Source organism: Lathyrus oleraceus, chromosome 2, assembly GCF_024323335.1.
Source record: "Lathyrus oleraceus cultivar Zhongwan6 chromosome 2, CAAS_Psat_ZW6_1.0, whole genome shotgun sequence".
Classification (NCBI taxonomy): domain Eukaryota; kingdom Viridiplantae; phylum Streptophyta; class Magnoliopsida; order Fabales; family Fabaceae; genus Lathyrus; species Lathyrus oleraceus.
In genome coordinates, this window is record NC_066580.1 from 110,422,512 (window position 1) to 110,440,155 (window position 17,644).

Below are 17,644 nucleotides of genomic sequence, written 5' to 3' on the forward strand. Positions count from 1 at the left end.
ATCGTCAACTCTTGGATCGTCTCCGAGCACAAGATGTATTACCACTAAATCACTCAGCTTCTAACTGATTTATTAATATCATGCATTCTCGATAAATAACATATTTGCTTTTTTCTTTGCAGTTTATTTGGAGGCCATATTTGGGATTGGAACATCAACCCAACCCCGAAGATGCAACTGTTTGGACAGCAAAAACGGCCATAATGTGGTTCACCACTGTGGAGATGCACCAAAGTGACCGTGTCAAGCTGCAATTCGGAATGCATCAAGAAATCCCAGGCCCCCCAATGTCTATGGAACCTTGGCATCTAAAAAAAGTCAGTCACCAGTGGTATGCCCAACATTGGAAGGAATTTGCTAAGGAGTTTCGTAAAATGTGGAAAGACCGTGCCCACTATGTTCTACAATTTCCGGTGGCGCCCAACAAAATGAAGCCGACAAGGGAATATGTGGATTGGTATAGAGCAAATACAAATCCAGAAATGATTGTGTCTAACCCGTTCTATTTGGACGATCCCCGGATGCAACATCCATATTTCCAACAACAACAACCACCACAATATTCCCAACAACAACAACCACCACCTTATTACCAACAACCACCACCACCACCATTTTACCAACAACAACCACCACCACCTTATTACCAACAACAACCACCACAACACATGTCCACCCCCCAACCAAATCAACAATACATACCACAAACTCAACCCCAATACCATGAAGATTACCAACACCAAACTCAACATTCCCACCACCATCAACAGTCCCAACACCTACCACAATATCAATCCCCCCACTTCCACCAATCCCAACACTTCCATCACGACAATGTCCCGAGCTCTTCTAGTCCTCCACCTAGCCCCGACACGGGTATACAAGAGGATTACCAACAAGACTACTACACACCACAACAAACATTGTTCTTTGGCCAACCCGATTCAACCATAAACTACCAAAGACCACAATTCGAGGGCGCACCCAGCAGTAGTCAGTTTGTCCCACCGAGACAAAGCTTTGAGGGCGCAGAGGGGACCCGTCTTTCCTACAGCACTGAAGGGACTTCGACCCAACCACAATGGCAAACGGCAAGGGGACGCGTTAGGACTAGGGGTGGTAATAGGGAAGCACCACCACCACGTGATTAAGATAAAATATCATTCATCCTCGATTGATAAAGAAGGGAATATCAAATTCAGTAAGCTTGAGCTTAAAACAGATGCGCATGTAAGTGTTATATGTAGTATATTTCACCATTACGCAACCAAGGGTCCAATCGATGTGGACGCGACAATTCCAAGATCGGTCAACTGTATTCTGAAGATGTTGAAATGTTCAGAATCAAATGTTCATGATAAAAGGTCATGTTAGATTTAAGTAACAAGTATTTATGTTGTGTTATGTATTTTGCGTGTCGAATAACAAATACCTATGTTAATTTAGGATTTTCTTTATAATTTTTCTAGAATTGTTTCTATATTCTGTCTAAAATTGTTTATATTTTTTGTGATAACATGGTATAAATCAGATTTTGAAATCCGGACAAATCCCTTAACTTTGATTTTACATGGTTCTGAAATCGAGTTTGGTGTGATGTGTTGAAGCTAAGGGTGTTTGTGGTTCAATTTGGTTCGATTTCGAGAGAATCTAATGCCAAAGCCGATAAAAAATATATGAATTGGTTTAGATTGGATTTGCACATTTTTGCGATAAAGTCCAAATCGAACCAAACCCAAAAACAACGGATTAGTTTGAGTTGGATTGATCGGATACATTAGAAACAAATGTGAAAAAAAAAATATTTTTTTAAATATATAATTTAAATCACCAAATTTTTTATAATAATAATATAAAATCTCTAATTTTTCCATGTCTCCAGATAGACTGTGAATGTCACAAATAACGTTTTATTTTTCTTCTTCTTGAAATTGAATACTAATTTCCGTGATAATAATGATATAAATTACATAAATTATTATGGTTGGTTCGGGCAGACGGACTCGCAGATAGAATATTTCAAATTTGTTGTCTGAACCAATTAACATCGGGTTTTATTGGTTTGATTTGGTTTTTGCCCAAACTAAAAAAATTCCCAATCCAAACATCACAGTTTGGTTATGATTTGCCCAAACAAATTAACACCCCTAGTTGAAGCACCTCCGATTCCAATTTGCATATGTTATTAATCTGAATTTCATAACACGGACACATACTTACCTATAATTTTGTTTGTTTTTAGAGAGACTTTGTTGTGTATTTGACGCGTAGAAATTTCAAAATCCAAATTCTGAAGATATTTTTAGAATTTTAAATGTGTAAAAAAGACACGAGATATAACGAGTAACCTCTTAAATTCTAGACAAAGAAAGGGAGGGTGTAGATTAGTAGATAAAACATAATTTTTATTTTTAAGAAAAGTCAAAACATAATGCAAACAGGAAAGGATGGCACATGATTTAGATACTTATTCCATATTCTAATAGTAAATAGTATTTATAATTTTTTTTGAAAAAGCCAAAATGAGATATATATATTAATGACTAAAATGAGTCACTTGAGTATAAGATGTACCAAAATGACAAAAAAGAGTCCAAGATTACAATCCAATAATATGAAACAATAGCAAAGAGCGAACTACATAACAGTTGATAAATAAGATAAATGATTTAACCTCCATCATAATCGAAAGAAACCTATTTTGGATTTAACCGTTAAAACGAATGAAGCTTTACCCTTTCAGATAATGATTACAAATGCTCCATTTTATTTTGGAAAATACGCCTATTTCGCTCTTTCCAAATAATCCAAACCATATCGAACCAAATAGTGCTAAAAGCCAACCGACTATTTCTCGAGAAGCCACAAAGACCACCAAACAACAAACAATGGTCCAAAACCTTCCCTTGAGATTTCATGGAGAACCCTAACAAATTAATAATAATAGTCCACACCAACCGAAAAAATTACATGTCACAAACAAATGATCTATGTCTTTAGCCACTCCATAATTTGCCACACAACTATGATCATCTGTAACAATAATTTGCCGTCTAACCGGATTGTCCTTCGCAGGAATAGGATTCAGTAACATCCTCCAGACAAAAATAGATACCTTAAGCGGCATAGTCTTCAAACATAAAAATTGGGAAATTTCCTAATTATTTATGATGATAACTTCAGACAAATATTTATAAGCATTGTTAAACGTGTACCAAGTAGAGGGATGTAAAGTCCATACTCATCGGTTTTCTACTTCCATCTACAAAATAACTGAGGTTAACTGCTAAATACACTCTCACACTAACTCCTCCTCCCAAGCAAGCAACCTCATACGCCATTTCCACACCTCTCAATTCTCCCCACCCTAAATCGTTCTTTTCTACTATTGTCGCCCTTTTATTCTCCGCTAAAATAACCTACTAAATCTCTCCTTCAAAGGCCTACCATCCAGCCAAGGATATATCCAAAACATAGTAGAATACCATCTCTTATTCTCTAATCAATGTTATCAAGCAACCACCATCCATCAACCAAACTGACACCCTCCCTTATGTTTTTCAAATTCCTCCACCAAACAGATCCACCGCTACCTCCAAAATATAATCGCCCCCCTTTCTCACCATACCGAGCACTCAAAACCCTATACCACAGACTTCATGTCACATTATGAATTCTCCAACACCATTTACCAAGTAAGGCTAAGTTAAACTCCTTCAACCTTCTAACCCCCTGACCTCCATTTTCTTTTTTCAAAAAAATAGTATCCCGATTGATCCACGAAGTTTTTCTCACTCCGTCATCCCCCCCCCCCCCCCCAAAAAAAAAGCATTAAAAATAGATTCAACAGAAGATATGATACCTGAGGGAGCTTTGAATAAAGAAAGAAAGTATACCGGAATAGAAAACATGAAATATTTTATACGAATCAAACAACCCCGCATAGAGAGAAAAAGACTTTTCCACCCCCGACAACCTTCTTTTGATACAGGAAACCAAAGGATACCAAAAATTAAGCTTCATAGAATTTCCACCAATAGGCATCCCCAAATACAAAAAAAGGTAGATGACCGTGCTTATAGTTCATAACACTCGTTGCCTCATGCAACCATGATTCGGAGACATTGACCCTAAACGACTAGATTTTATGAAAGATAACTTTTAAACCTGAAATAACTTTTAAAAAAATCAACACTGCCTTTAAATATCGAACATTAGCCCAACTTTTAATCTCCACCAATAACATATCATAAATGAATTGTAAATGAGAAACATTAACAACATTTTGTGCCCACACCCTTATCATGTATACATTCCTTTTTCCACTAAAGTATTCATCAAAACATGTAACTCTTCAACTGCTATCAGAAAAATAAAAGGGGAAAGCAGATCACCTTGACGAAGACCTATTTCCAAGTTAAACTCATCGATTTGACTCCCGTTTACAAGCACATAAGCAGTTGCCATAATAATACATTCTAAGATCCATTTCTGCCATAGAGTCAAAAACTTTATTTTAGGCATAACATCACGGAAATACCGTCAGCCCACTGAATCATAATCTTTTTCAAAATCAACCTTAAATAATAATAATAATAAATATTTTTTCAAACTCCGTGCATCATCCACAGTTTCATTCGCTATAAGGATGTTGTCCAAATTCTGCGTATTTTTAACAAAAGCTGACTGAGACTCAGAAATAACACTTTCAATCACCTATCTCAGAGAGAAAGAAGTTAAGACATGTGGTTGGCCTAACTCAACCCTACAAAACCGGTTGGTAGAGTGAGGACTGCCCCCACTTATAAACACATGTTCAGGCCATATATTGTCCGATATGGGACTCTTAACACACCCTCTCACGCCCAGGACTGGACATCTGGAGCGTGGAAATAAATGGTGGGTGGCCCGATAGTGGAAACCATAGTAGGTGGCCCACCGGATCTTAAATGAGGCTCTGATACCAAGAGAGAAAGGTATAAAAATGGCTTATCTATTCATTTGACAAACTGTGTTTATATACACGGTTGTAGTACATATGAGATCCTAGAATTATGCTAGGACTAATTACAATAATGAACATATATGGAAGGAATTGGTCATGACAGCTATACACATGCTGTGACAGAATCATAGAAAATAAAGTCATGATACTAGAATATGGAAACTGTATAATGACAGTGATATTGAGATCAATATGAAGTTATTAGAATCATAACTTTCTTTAACTATCTCAACCTATTAGCAAGAACTTTAGAAATGATTTTATACAGATATTTTACCAAAGAAATAGGTTGAAAATCTGACAACTGTTGAGGACTTTTAACTTTTGGAATCAAAGCAATAAAAGTAGTATTATGTCTTTGGTCAACTTTCCACTATGGTGAAAGTCAGTAAAAAAACGCATCAACTCGTCTTTTAAGACATCCCAAAAACTTTTATAAAACCAAGATTAATTCCATCCGGTTTAGGGCTCTTAAAACTCTCATAATTCTAAACTTCCTGCTTAATATCAACCTCTAAAAAAGATAGTGGCATCAATACTGACCCCTCATCTGTAGTGATAGATTTAAAAGAAAGATCTTGTATCCATGGCCAACAACGACTAACGACTGAAATGATTATGAAAATGATCAAAACATTAACTGAAATTGAGATGATAGCATTCGACCTTCTCCTCAAAGAGATGATACCATGAAAGAATTTTGAGTTTGCATCTTCGTCCTTTAGCCAAAGTAATATAGATTTTTTCCCACTAGATACTTGAATATAATTTGGATAAAGAAAGGATTTCTGCCTATAAAGAATGTAACTTACCCATCTCTTCCTCCTTTAAATAAACCACATCTTCTTTAATTTCCAAGAAAGAAATACGATCTTTTACCACTTTGATCTTGCCTTCTAGATTCTGAGAGTGGTTGTGATGCCATAATTTCAAACTGCCCTTTATCAACTTTAGTTTCTATTTCGACACAAAACCTTGCTAATCGTCCACCCTAAAACGATAACCATTTAACCTTCACAAACTCCCTGTAACATGGTAAATCTGCCCAACATTTTAACATACGTGTTGGCCTAAGACCCCAATTTTCTTCGTCAATAGTCATCATAATCGGACAATGATCCAAAACAGTGCAAGGAAGAGCCACCTAGATACAATTCTCCCAAAAATAAACCCAAGAATCCGATAATAAAAGCAATCAAGACGACTCATAGAAAGACCATCCCCCCGATACCACGTGAATCTCCTCCCCCACAACGGTAAATCAACAAGAAAATTTGCGTTAATGAACTGATTAAAATGAGTATAATCCTCCACTCAATCAGTAGTTATCCTACTCCTTTTTTCCCAATCAATCAGATAGCATTAAAATCATCACTTACACACCATGTGATCCCCTCACCAACATTAATCAAAACACCCAAGCGATTCCACTAATATAACCGGACACCACTATCACAAGGTGCATAAACATTGGCAATAGCAAACTCATGCCTAAACTTTTTAAAGCATCATTTTATAATCAAAAGATTCTCGAAGCTCATCGAAAATTTTACCTCCACCTCATTAGTATCCCATAACGTCAATGGACCTTCAGAGGGCCCTATGGAAGGCCGAAAAGAGTAGCCTACCTTAGGTGACCCCCACAGATACCTACTCACAAAGACATCAATCAATGCCATTTTTCGTTTCCTGAATGCAAACCACCATCCGACACTTCTCTCTAATCAACCTATGAACCTCTCTCCTCTTCTCCCACCCTCATAACCCTCTCACATTAAAATAAACAAGCTTCATTAGATCCACCCACTCCCTCACCTCTTCCATTGACCATCAAAACCTAAACACTAACTCTAACCCCAATTGCTCTCTCCCCTTCCCTTTTCCTTCCCTCATCTACTCCCTCATTCTTACTCCTAACACCCCTGCCCCCCCTTGATAACACGCCCAACATATTTGAACAATCTCCCTTAATTTTTAACACGATAAAAGACCCCCATCATAAAATGAAACCCCTCATTTTCCTTAGATAAAGACCCCAACAAGCTGCTAGCAAATATTTTCTTTTTCTAACCATTATAGAATGAATTAATTCATACCTATCTTTAGTTGATAATCTAACCACTCTTTTCATATCGATAACAGACGATGCATATTTCCTATTCTGAGATTTGAGTAAGCCTCTTCCCTTCTCACTCTTACTGAGGCTATTTCTAGAATCCTTAACATCAGAATTTACTTCCTCCTTTGTTTCTTTCTTTTTTATAAAGTCGTAACTCTAAGGACCTTGCCATACAAAACTTTATTTATGACTAAACCTTCGATAGACCGACCAATATCACCCTTACCACTTTCATTATCACATGCTGACCAATCTACATGGAGTTGATTCACAATGTTATAGATCAAGGGTGTGTCATCAAAATCACATCATGAATTAGTAATCTAAGACTCCTTGTCCTCCTCATACTTAACTGAACAAGCATCATGTGCTAAGCCAAAGTCTAAGTCCTTCACAAAGCGAATTGGATCTTTTTTCCCGTTAACCTAAAAATCCTCAACCTCACTTATTTCCCCCATCAATTTTGTAGTGATCAAAATATGAGCATTATCCAACCTTGGTTTATTAATTGTACATTCATCAATTTTCATCAATCTTACTTTAACCGAAGCTAGTTCCCCAAAGAATCTCTCATTCCAAGCATGTATCAGAATACCATAGTAATGAACCCACACCCCTATTTCATAAACCATGCATATATCCTTTGACAAAGCATGGCAATCATATATAAAAGAACCAAAAAAATCCATTGGTTCATTAAAAACAGACATCACTCCCGTTTTCCCGTAAAATACAAGAAAAATTTGTTTCCACTCAACAGAGCCACCATAAAATCATGAAAGCTAGCATTAGATATAGTTTGTTGAATAACCTGAACTGTAACTCCATTCTGGATCCTAGCCATCACTCTATTACAAGCCCAATCAATGTCTTTAGAAAAAGACTCATAACTTCTACCCACTGGTACCTCGTCTACCTTCCTCTCGTCTCCCCTCTCCGACTTCTTAATGTTCCTCTCCACTACCTTTACGTCTGAAACTGCCTTAACATTCCCCTTTGAATAAACCTCCAGATCCTCCACTATCTTCTTCTGCATTTTAATATCCTCACCCTATACATTTTCCTCTTTAATTTTTTCCTTTTCTTTTTCTTTCCTTATTGTCTCCTACTTCATCCTCTCCAACTACTTCTTCCTCCTTCTCCCAAACACACTTGAATAGTTTATTTCCCCGTAAGTTATCATTTTTTCTCCCTCACCCATCCCCAAATTTCTCACATCAAACTTCTTAAACCTATCATAACGAGCCACATTCGCATACATTCTATAGTCTTTGAAGTAAACATTATTTAAAGTTTTGCTTAATTTCTCCACACCTTTCACATTAGCAAACCGATTAAATTCAAACACTTGTCTCCTTTGTTTCTATTTTGAGAAACAAAAACATCAGACATAATTCCATATTCCTCAAATTCTCTTCTGAAATCAATATACTTAAGATGATTAGGAATATTTGAAAAATAGAACGACACCATTGATGTTCGTGTTGGATCCACTCCTACGTCCTTCCTACTGAACCAACTACCGTGAATGATCCAACACAAAGCAACATATGCAAGAGTCAAAACCTTACGTTTATGTGATCATCCCTTGAAAGTATCATTCCTTGAAAGATCATAACGCTACGTACTGTGAAAAACCTCTTTGATTTTTGTAAAACTGCAACCAAATGTCATGAAACTGTTGGACATGTGCTTACGATCGATGCTTTTGAAGTTTGGCGCTTATCTTCCTCCCTGCCATCCTCCGCACATAAACTTGTCATATCCCCTTGATTCCAATAGAATCATTTTCCTTCTCCTTGTCGTAACCTCATTCTAATCGGCCATTTCCCTCTTTTGTGCCCCCTGGCTAAAATCCCCCCATCCCTATAATCATCGCCGCCGTGAAAGAAGAACAGTCGGTGTAACACTCAATCTCTCCCTTGCCGTCGACGGTGCTAGTCGCATGCGCTAGTCGCTTGCCTTAGCAGAACGTGATTTTAGTAATTATAATTTATTTTTGATATTTTATTAAAAATAAATAATAAAATTGTTATCACAATTATGATATTAAAAATATTTAATCAATTTATTAATATTAATTAAAGGTGTATTTGATTTGTTGAAAAACGACAACAAAACTTCAATTTTCCTATGTTTGATTTTAAAAATTATTTACAGTACTGCACAAAGTTGGAAACAAATTAATCGATAAAAAATCATGAGATAAGTTTTTGCTACAACCTATCTAAAATATTATTATTTTATTTTTTATGAAAAAAATATCTTCCCTCTCTCTCATCAATTTTTTTCTCTCCATCATTTTCAAAAAGACAATAATCCATGAGATTAGACGTTGTCTAATTAGTTAGAAACAATAACCTAATTGATTAAATTAAGACAAAAAAGAAAATCATAATATGTTAGGTATCTGAATTGATTAAAAGGACTTCCTAATCAATTAGGAGTCGGACTTGTTTCTTAATTGATTAGATGAAATCTCTAAGGATTAGACAATGATTTTACCTTTTCTAATTGATTATAATTATTTCTTTATCATTTAAACACTTTTTTGGATTGATTTTTAGTATATTTTTAGAAAAATATGAAGAGTTTAAAATAGTTTTTTTTTGTGTGTGTGTGTGTGCGCGCGCGTGTGTGCGTGTGTGTATGTTACTTTAGTACTACAAGACTCACTATAGGTTAAATTATATACAACTGATTAAATACAAAGAAAAATACCGAGTGCGCGATCAGATGAGCTTTCACATCTTTGGTTCCTTTTGTTTGATTAATTTGATTCTTTTTAACTCTTAAAAGATAAACTTGAATAATTTGCTTTGAACTTGCGTATTGACTAATGATACTTGTGATTTTACTTTTTCTTTTTCAGTAATCATCATCAAAACCTTTAGAACAATTTGACTTGCACATCACACAAAACCTCAATTTGCCCATTTTAGATAATGACAACATATCTCTCGGGAGGTAGTAAACCAAAAAGATATAGATAGAAATAAATGGAGTAGTTAAATCCCTATCACAGATGAAAAGAATATATTTATCCTCTTCTTTCACTATCAAAAATAAAAAATGAAGAGGATACAAAATGTCACATACGAGCAGACACAACACATAAACCATATTTGATCAAGATAGATAAACCAGGCAACAACATTCAAATATTAAAGGAATTAGAGATTAAAATTTGAAAGATAAGAGCAAGAAACAAAGCAAACAAGTAAAATAAACAAGTTACACAATTATAACAAGAAGAACTGCCCATTTTTCCCATCATTATCATCATCAAATAGTATTGGAGGAACCGACACTCCTGAGTTAACCAGATGATTTGCAAGAAAGGGTACTTGGATCTCCATCCTTTAAAGTATTTTGTTTTTACCATAAATATTGGTCAGGATAGTGTTTAATAGAACTTCAGTAGGAGGAGACTCAGATATCTCAAAATCAAAATCTATTAGGGTCGATGACTCTACTTTTTGAGATATTTGTGGTGCAATTTGGTATTATTATGAAACTTGATTTGCAGCTTTACTATGCACCAATACTCCATATTTGTATTTGGATAACATCAACTTCAAACTATTCTTCCCAGCTAATATGCATTTATCATCAGATAATTTTCCATCTAAGTGGATCTCAACATACAACTGAACTTTAGTAATTAAGTCACCATATGGTAATCATGTGGTCCTTTTTCTTTGGAAATCTAATATGTGTTGAACTATCTCATTGGGTCAATTAGTTTTAATGTTATTGGTTAGTAGCAAATGACTACAACATTGATTCTCAACAATTTCCAAATGTTGAATTTCCTTATGATTAACAGAGGTGTAGCTATATAGTGAATGCAATGACACTTCAGAGTCATAAATTTGGCCGTGAGGGGGAATTTATGACATGTTGTGAGATTAATTAGAAGATATTGAATAGAAGAGAGTGTTGGAACAAAATTGGTTTCTTCCAAATACCTTAGGTTTGGATGATAACAAAGTATTTAAAGAACAATTGGGTATTCTAATGTTTGTTCAAGTTTGTAGGACCATAGACTAAAATTTCATATATAATCCAAGTATTGGTTCTGACTATGAACATCTAAAGAGAAGCTTAATGACCAAAATTTGATGGATTACAAGCTGAATACCAGACTCTAAAGAAGTCAACTTTTGGAAATGTCAAATATCTGAAGGTCAGAGTCTGAAAGAGCCAGCCTCTAAAGACCAAACTTTGAAGAAGTCTGCTTTTAACGATCAGAACCTGACCCAGACAAAGTGCAAGGACCAAGGTGACTTTGATGGGTAACTATCAACCCTGAGTCTACCTTATCATGTGAAGACCTAAGCTTTATTTTCTTCATAGATTATGCTGGCATACAACTGCTAATTCCTTTTGTACCAAAGGGATTTCAAACTAGCATGCACAAACCTTGACTATTTGGTGAAATATCCCAACATCTCTTTTGAAGCTTCTCAAGGACTCTATTATGTTGGATCTTCAACGACTCTTTTTCTCTCTATTTAAGGAGCTGGAGACTTGAAGAAAATACACTAATTGACACTCAAAGAGAAGTTACTCTATCAACATAAAAGCACAAGCTAAACTTAGGGTTTCTTATCCTTGTATATCTTAGAAATCCCTACGTCTTAAAAGAGTCTATTTGCGTTGTATTCTTTATATACCTCTGGTTGTATATCAAGTGTATTACCCTAAACAATTATTTATCTTCTAGTTAAATTGTTAGAAGTCTCTTACTAAGTGTTTGGGAATTTTAAGTCTCTTGCTTGTGTGTTTGAGCATAGGAGTCTCTTGCTTGTGTGCTTAAGCATTAGAAGTCTCTTGCTCGTGCACTTGAGCATAAAAGTCTTTTACTTTGTGTTTGAGAATTAGAAGTCTCTTGCTCGTGTGCTTGAGCAAATTGTAATCTTGTGTGATTATAGTGAAAATCTCTTGTAAGTACAAGGGGACTGGACTACTCTCAAGTCGTGAGAGGAACCAGGATAACTATGTGTGTTATTATTCTTTCTTGCATTTCATATTCGTTGCCTACCTCATACTGAAACAGATTTTGTAACTTGTGTTTAGAATCTGAATCAAGAGCTTTAAAAGAAAGAAAAAGTCAACACAATCCAACCCCATTCTTGTGTTTTTATCATATTCAGTTAGCATTAGAGCACAGTTTATGCTTAACACTTAACAGTGGTGTAGAAAAGATCCTGAGAAAAACTTATTGAATCATGTCTTGTTTCTGATACTGGAAGTGGTACTCTCAATCCATACGCTGCTATTATTCATGATTATAGCAATTCAGAAAAGAATAATTATACAACTAGACCTCTAAATTTCAATGGAGACTCTGCTGAGTTTGAATGGTAGAAGAGCAAGATGTATACTCATATCATAAGTCTTGATGATGAGTTATGGGGTATTCTAGAAGATGGAATTAATATTCCAGTAAATGGATTTGAAATGGTGTCTAATAAAAAAACTCTCAGACCAACTCAAAAAAAGATCTATAGAAAGCATCATAGAGTTAGAGGCAATTTGGTTGATGTTCTATCTCACTAAGAGTACATCAAAATTATTGATAAATCAACAACTAAGACCGTTTTTTTAATCCCTATGTTCCACTTATGAAGGGAATCAACTGGTTAAGGAATCTAAAGCTAACCTTATTGTTCAGCAATATGATCTGTTCAGAATGAAGGAGGATAAAGACATCGAAACCATGTTTTCTAGGTTTCAAATTCTTGTATCTGGACTTCAGGTTCTGAACAAGAGCTACACTACATATGATCATGTCAAGAAGATTCTTAGGAGCCTTCCTGTCAGAAACATACCTAAAGTGATATCTATTTAGAAGGCTAAAGACTTAAACACATAAAGTCTTGAAATTCTTATCAGTAATCTTTAGAGCCATGAGATGGACCTCAATAGAGATGGACCTTTCAAAAAGTCAAAGCCTCTGGCTTTGAAATATGTTGCTAAAACTTCCAAGGCTCCTTAAGTATAGGAGTCTTAAGAAGCTTCTCGTGTAGGAGGTTCTGAAGATGGCTCAGATGATGAGGAAATGTCTTTTATCATCAAAAGGTTTCAATATATGGCCAAGAAGAATAAGAGATTCTTTGGAAGAAGTAGTGGCTTCAGAGGATCTAGTTCCAGAGAAAAGAAGGATGACCATAAATGTTGCTTCAACAACAAGACGCCTAGTCATTTCATTGCTGAATGTCCTGAGCTACAAAAGGGAAAGTCAGAGAAGGGAATATTTCAGAAAGATAACTTCATAAACAAGTTCAAGAAGAGTCTTATGGAAAAATGGGATGAACTTGACAATGAATAAGGCTCTGAAAAGGATGAAGAGCAAGCCAACCTTGCTTTGATGGCTCATGCATCTTCTGAAGCAAAATCTGATTCAGATTCTAGTTTAGAGTCTGAGGAAGATGATGGGGTATTTTCTAAACTATCTCGTTCTGATTTAATTAATTCCATTCAATATCTCATGGGAAGATGTCAAGAGAAAGCCAGACACATGAAAATATTGAAAAACCAAAAAGGGTACCCTAAAGGACCCATAATATTATGGGTACCTAAATCTCAAATTGTCTTTGCTATAGACATGCTTCAAGGGAGAAGCAAAGAAACAATCATGGTACCTGTACAATGGCTGCTCACGACATATGATAGGATAAAGGAGTTTGTTTCAAACCCTAACATTGAAAGAGGGAGGAACTGTGGGATTTGGAGGAAACCAAAAAGGAAAGATCACCGGTATGAGTACTATTGGTAACTCCTACATATCAATTAATAATGTTTGGCTTGTAGATGGACTTAAACATAACCTATTGAGTATTAGTCAATTTTGTGGCAATGATTATGAAGTCATGTTTAATAAGAACAATTGTATAGTCATGAATGAATCTGACAAGTCCATAGTATTCAAAGGAAGGAGGAAAAACAATGTTTATAAAATTAATTTCTTTGAATTGGTTGATCAGAAGGTATTTTTCCTTCTATCAATGAGTGCTTAGAAGTGGCTATGGCACATAAGATTATGTCATGCTAATTGGATATTGATCTCTAAACTTAGTAAGTTGAAAATTGTAAAGGATTCACAAACCTCAATTATCTCTCAGATACTCTTTGTGGAACATGCCAAGTAGGGAAAATTAGTAAAACTTCTTTCAAAACTAAAAAGATTGTTTATACCTCTAGACACTTAGAACTGCTTCACATTGATTTGTTTGGTCCTGTTAGTACTGCTTCAATCAATGGGAAAAATTATGGTCTAGTCATTGTTGATGACTATAGCATATGGACTTGAGTTAAATTCCTTAGAACCAAGGATGAATCATATGATGTGTTCAACATCTTCTTCATACAAGTAAAAACTGAAAGGTAAGAAGGGATCATGGTGGTGAATTTGAAAATGATCCATTTAATTTTTTGTGTGAAAAACATAGAATTCTCCATGAGTTCTCTTTTCCTAGAAATCCATAGAAAATGGAGTTGTAGAGAGATAAAATAGATCTTTACAAGAAATGGCCAAAACTTTGATCCATGAAAACAACTTACCAAAGTACTTATAGGTAGAAGTTGTTAACATAACATGTTATGATAAGAATAGAATATATATTAGACCTATTCTTAATAAGACTTCATATGAGTTATTCAAGTGAAGAAAACCAAACATTTCTTATTTTCATCAATTTGGATCTACATGTTACATCTTAAACAATAAAGTTTATCTAAAAAAATTTGATGCCAAAGCTTAAAAGGGTATCTTTTAAGGATACACTGAACGCTCAAAGGCATGCAAGATGTATAAATCTGAAATCAATATGGTTAAAGAGTTTATACATATTAAATTTGATAACAAAAAGCATGACAGTAAAATAATAGAGCTAGTTCATAAAATTTTAGAAATATGTGTATCTGAAGACACATCAGGAGCTAGAGGTCTAGAAGCTGGAAGTTCAAAAGATAGTAATCCATCAGTAGCATGATGCTCAAAAGCTATCAGAACTTCAAAAGCAAGTGATCCAGAAGTTGATCCAACCTCAAAAGTTCATCCATATGTTTAAGAATTTGAAGAAGCTCAAGATGGCTCCTCAAATGCATCACAATCCAAGAAGACCTTCAAGTACAGACCTTCTCATCCAAAAGAGTTAATTCTTGGAAATAAAGATAGTCCTAGAAAGACAAGGTTTGCCTTCAGAGAAAAGCATTATATGTTGGGACTATTCTTTATGATTGAACCTACTTCTGCTGATGAAGTACTTTCTGATGTTGATTGTATTGTTTCTATGCAAAAAGAGTTGAATCAATTTCAAAGAAATGATGTATGGGATATGGTACTCAAACCTTTACATAAGAACATTATTGGAACAAAATGAGTATTTAGAAACAAGTTCAATAAGCAAGGAGATATGGTAATAAATAAGGCTAGACTTGTAGCTCAAGGCTACATTCAACGAGAAGGTATATATTTCTCTGAAACCTTTGCACCAATTGAAAGGTTAAAGGCAATCAAGTTACTTCTCTATTATGTTATTAAACATAACATTATTTTATATCAAATGGACGTCAATAATGCATTTTTAAACGGAGTCATTTCTGAAGAAGTGTATGTCAAACAACCACCTAGGTTTGAGGACTCAGACCACCCAAATTATGTTTTCAAACTTAAGAAATCACTCTATGGACTCAAACAAGCTCCTAGAGCTTGGAATGAGAGATTGAGTCATTTTATGTTAGAAAATGGATTTAATAAAGGGCAAGGTGACATTACACTCTTAAGAAAGACACTTAAGTATGATAACTTAATTGTCCAAGTTTATGTTTATGATATTATATTTGGTTCAACTAATGGTTTTCTCTGCCAAGAATTTTCAAAGACAATGCAGGCTGAATTTGAGATAAGTATGATGGGAGAGACAAAGTTATTCATTGGTGTTCAAATCAATAAATGCAAAGAGGGAGTCTATGTTCATTATACTAAATATATAAAAGAGCTTCTGAAGAAGTTCAAGCTTGACGCTTGTAAGATCATGAGCACTCATATGCATCCAACCTACAACATGAGCAAATAGGAAAGCAACACCAAAGTTTATCGGTAACCATATATAGGTATGATTGGCTTTCTACTTTATTAACAACTTCTAGACTAGATATATTATTCAATATCTGTCTGTGTGCTATATTCCAGTCAGGTCCTAGAGAGACTCACTTAACTTCTATTAAGAGGATCTTTAGGTATCTGAAGGGAACAACCAATCTAAGATTGCTTTATAAAAATCCCTAGATTATAAGTTAGTTGGATTTTGTGGTGCTGGCTATGTTGGGGATAGAATTGTGAGAAAATACACTAGTGAAAGTTGTCAATTCATAGGTGAAAACTATAAGACCCCAATTTTGACCCTAAGATCCCTCATGATATCTCATAATATGCATTGGCATTTGGATCACCCATTGGCATCCTCCTTACCCCTCATTCATTGGGTTTGTATTGGGAGAGATCACCAAGCACTTTTGATTGAATCATACTTTGTTTTTCATTATTTACTAACAAAAATGCAAAAAAATATGTCAATGTATAGTTTAACTCTTTTGTAGGTAGTGTGTGTGTTCACCTATGCTTCATCAAGCTCATATTTAGGGTTTGAGACCTTCAAGGCAAGGATACCAATGAAGAAATGGTTCAAAATGGATCTAGATATCATATATGGATCCCCATGATCTTCACATGTCATTTTTATCAAGAATTCATCAAGAGTTAGGAGATTGTTTGCCTTGGAAACCCTAATTCATCTGGGTATCTTGTGTAACTTATTCGACAAGCTTCTTCAACATTTGATCAAATATTTCAAGGGATAATTCATATTAAATAATATTACACATATATTATCCTCCATGAGTCCCAAAAATCAAGAGTATGTCAAGCTAGCAAGATGGTTCATGGTGGTTGACCAGAGGAAGTCAACTAGTCAAAACTGGGGTTCCCTAGACCCTATCTCCTACACTTTTTGTCATATGAAAATGATTCCAAGAGAAAAGTTACTCAAAATGACATTCCAAACAACTTTCATGTTTAGGTCAAGATCTATTTTTACTTGTAAAGTCATTTTTTATGGTGAAAGATTATAGGTCATTTTGTCTAAACCCTAGTTTGGAGATCAACTTCCCAAGACCATAACTTGCTCAATTATCATGATATGAAAGTCATTCAAATTCCATGATTAAATTAAATATGTATACTTCAACTTTTAAGTTTGAAGTAAGTTTAGATTCAACTTGAAAATGCATGTGCCAAGAGGAAACGTTATAGGTCATTTTGGGCCAATACCATTGAACAAGTGATTTTCCTCAACTTCTAAAATGCATAACTCCTTAATGCCAAATCCAAATAAGGTCAAATTTGTGAAAAAATTTAAGAGGTTTGAAAGAGCTACAACTTTTATGAAGGAACTTTTATCATTTGAAGTCCATGGAAAAAGTTATTCAAGGTGGAAGAAGTGAACATATGG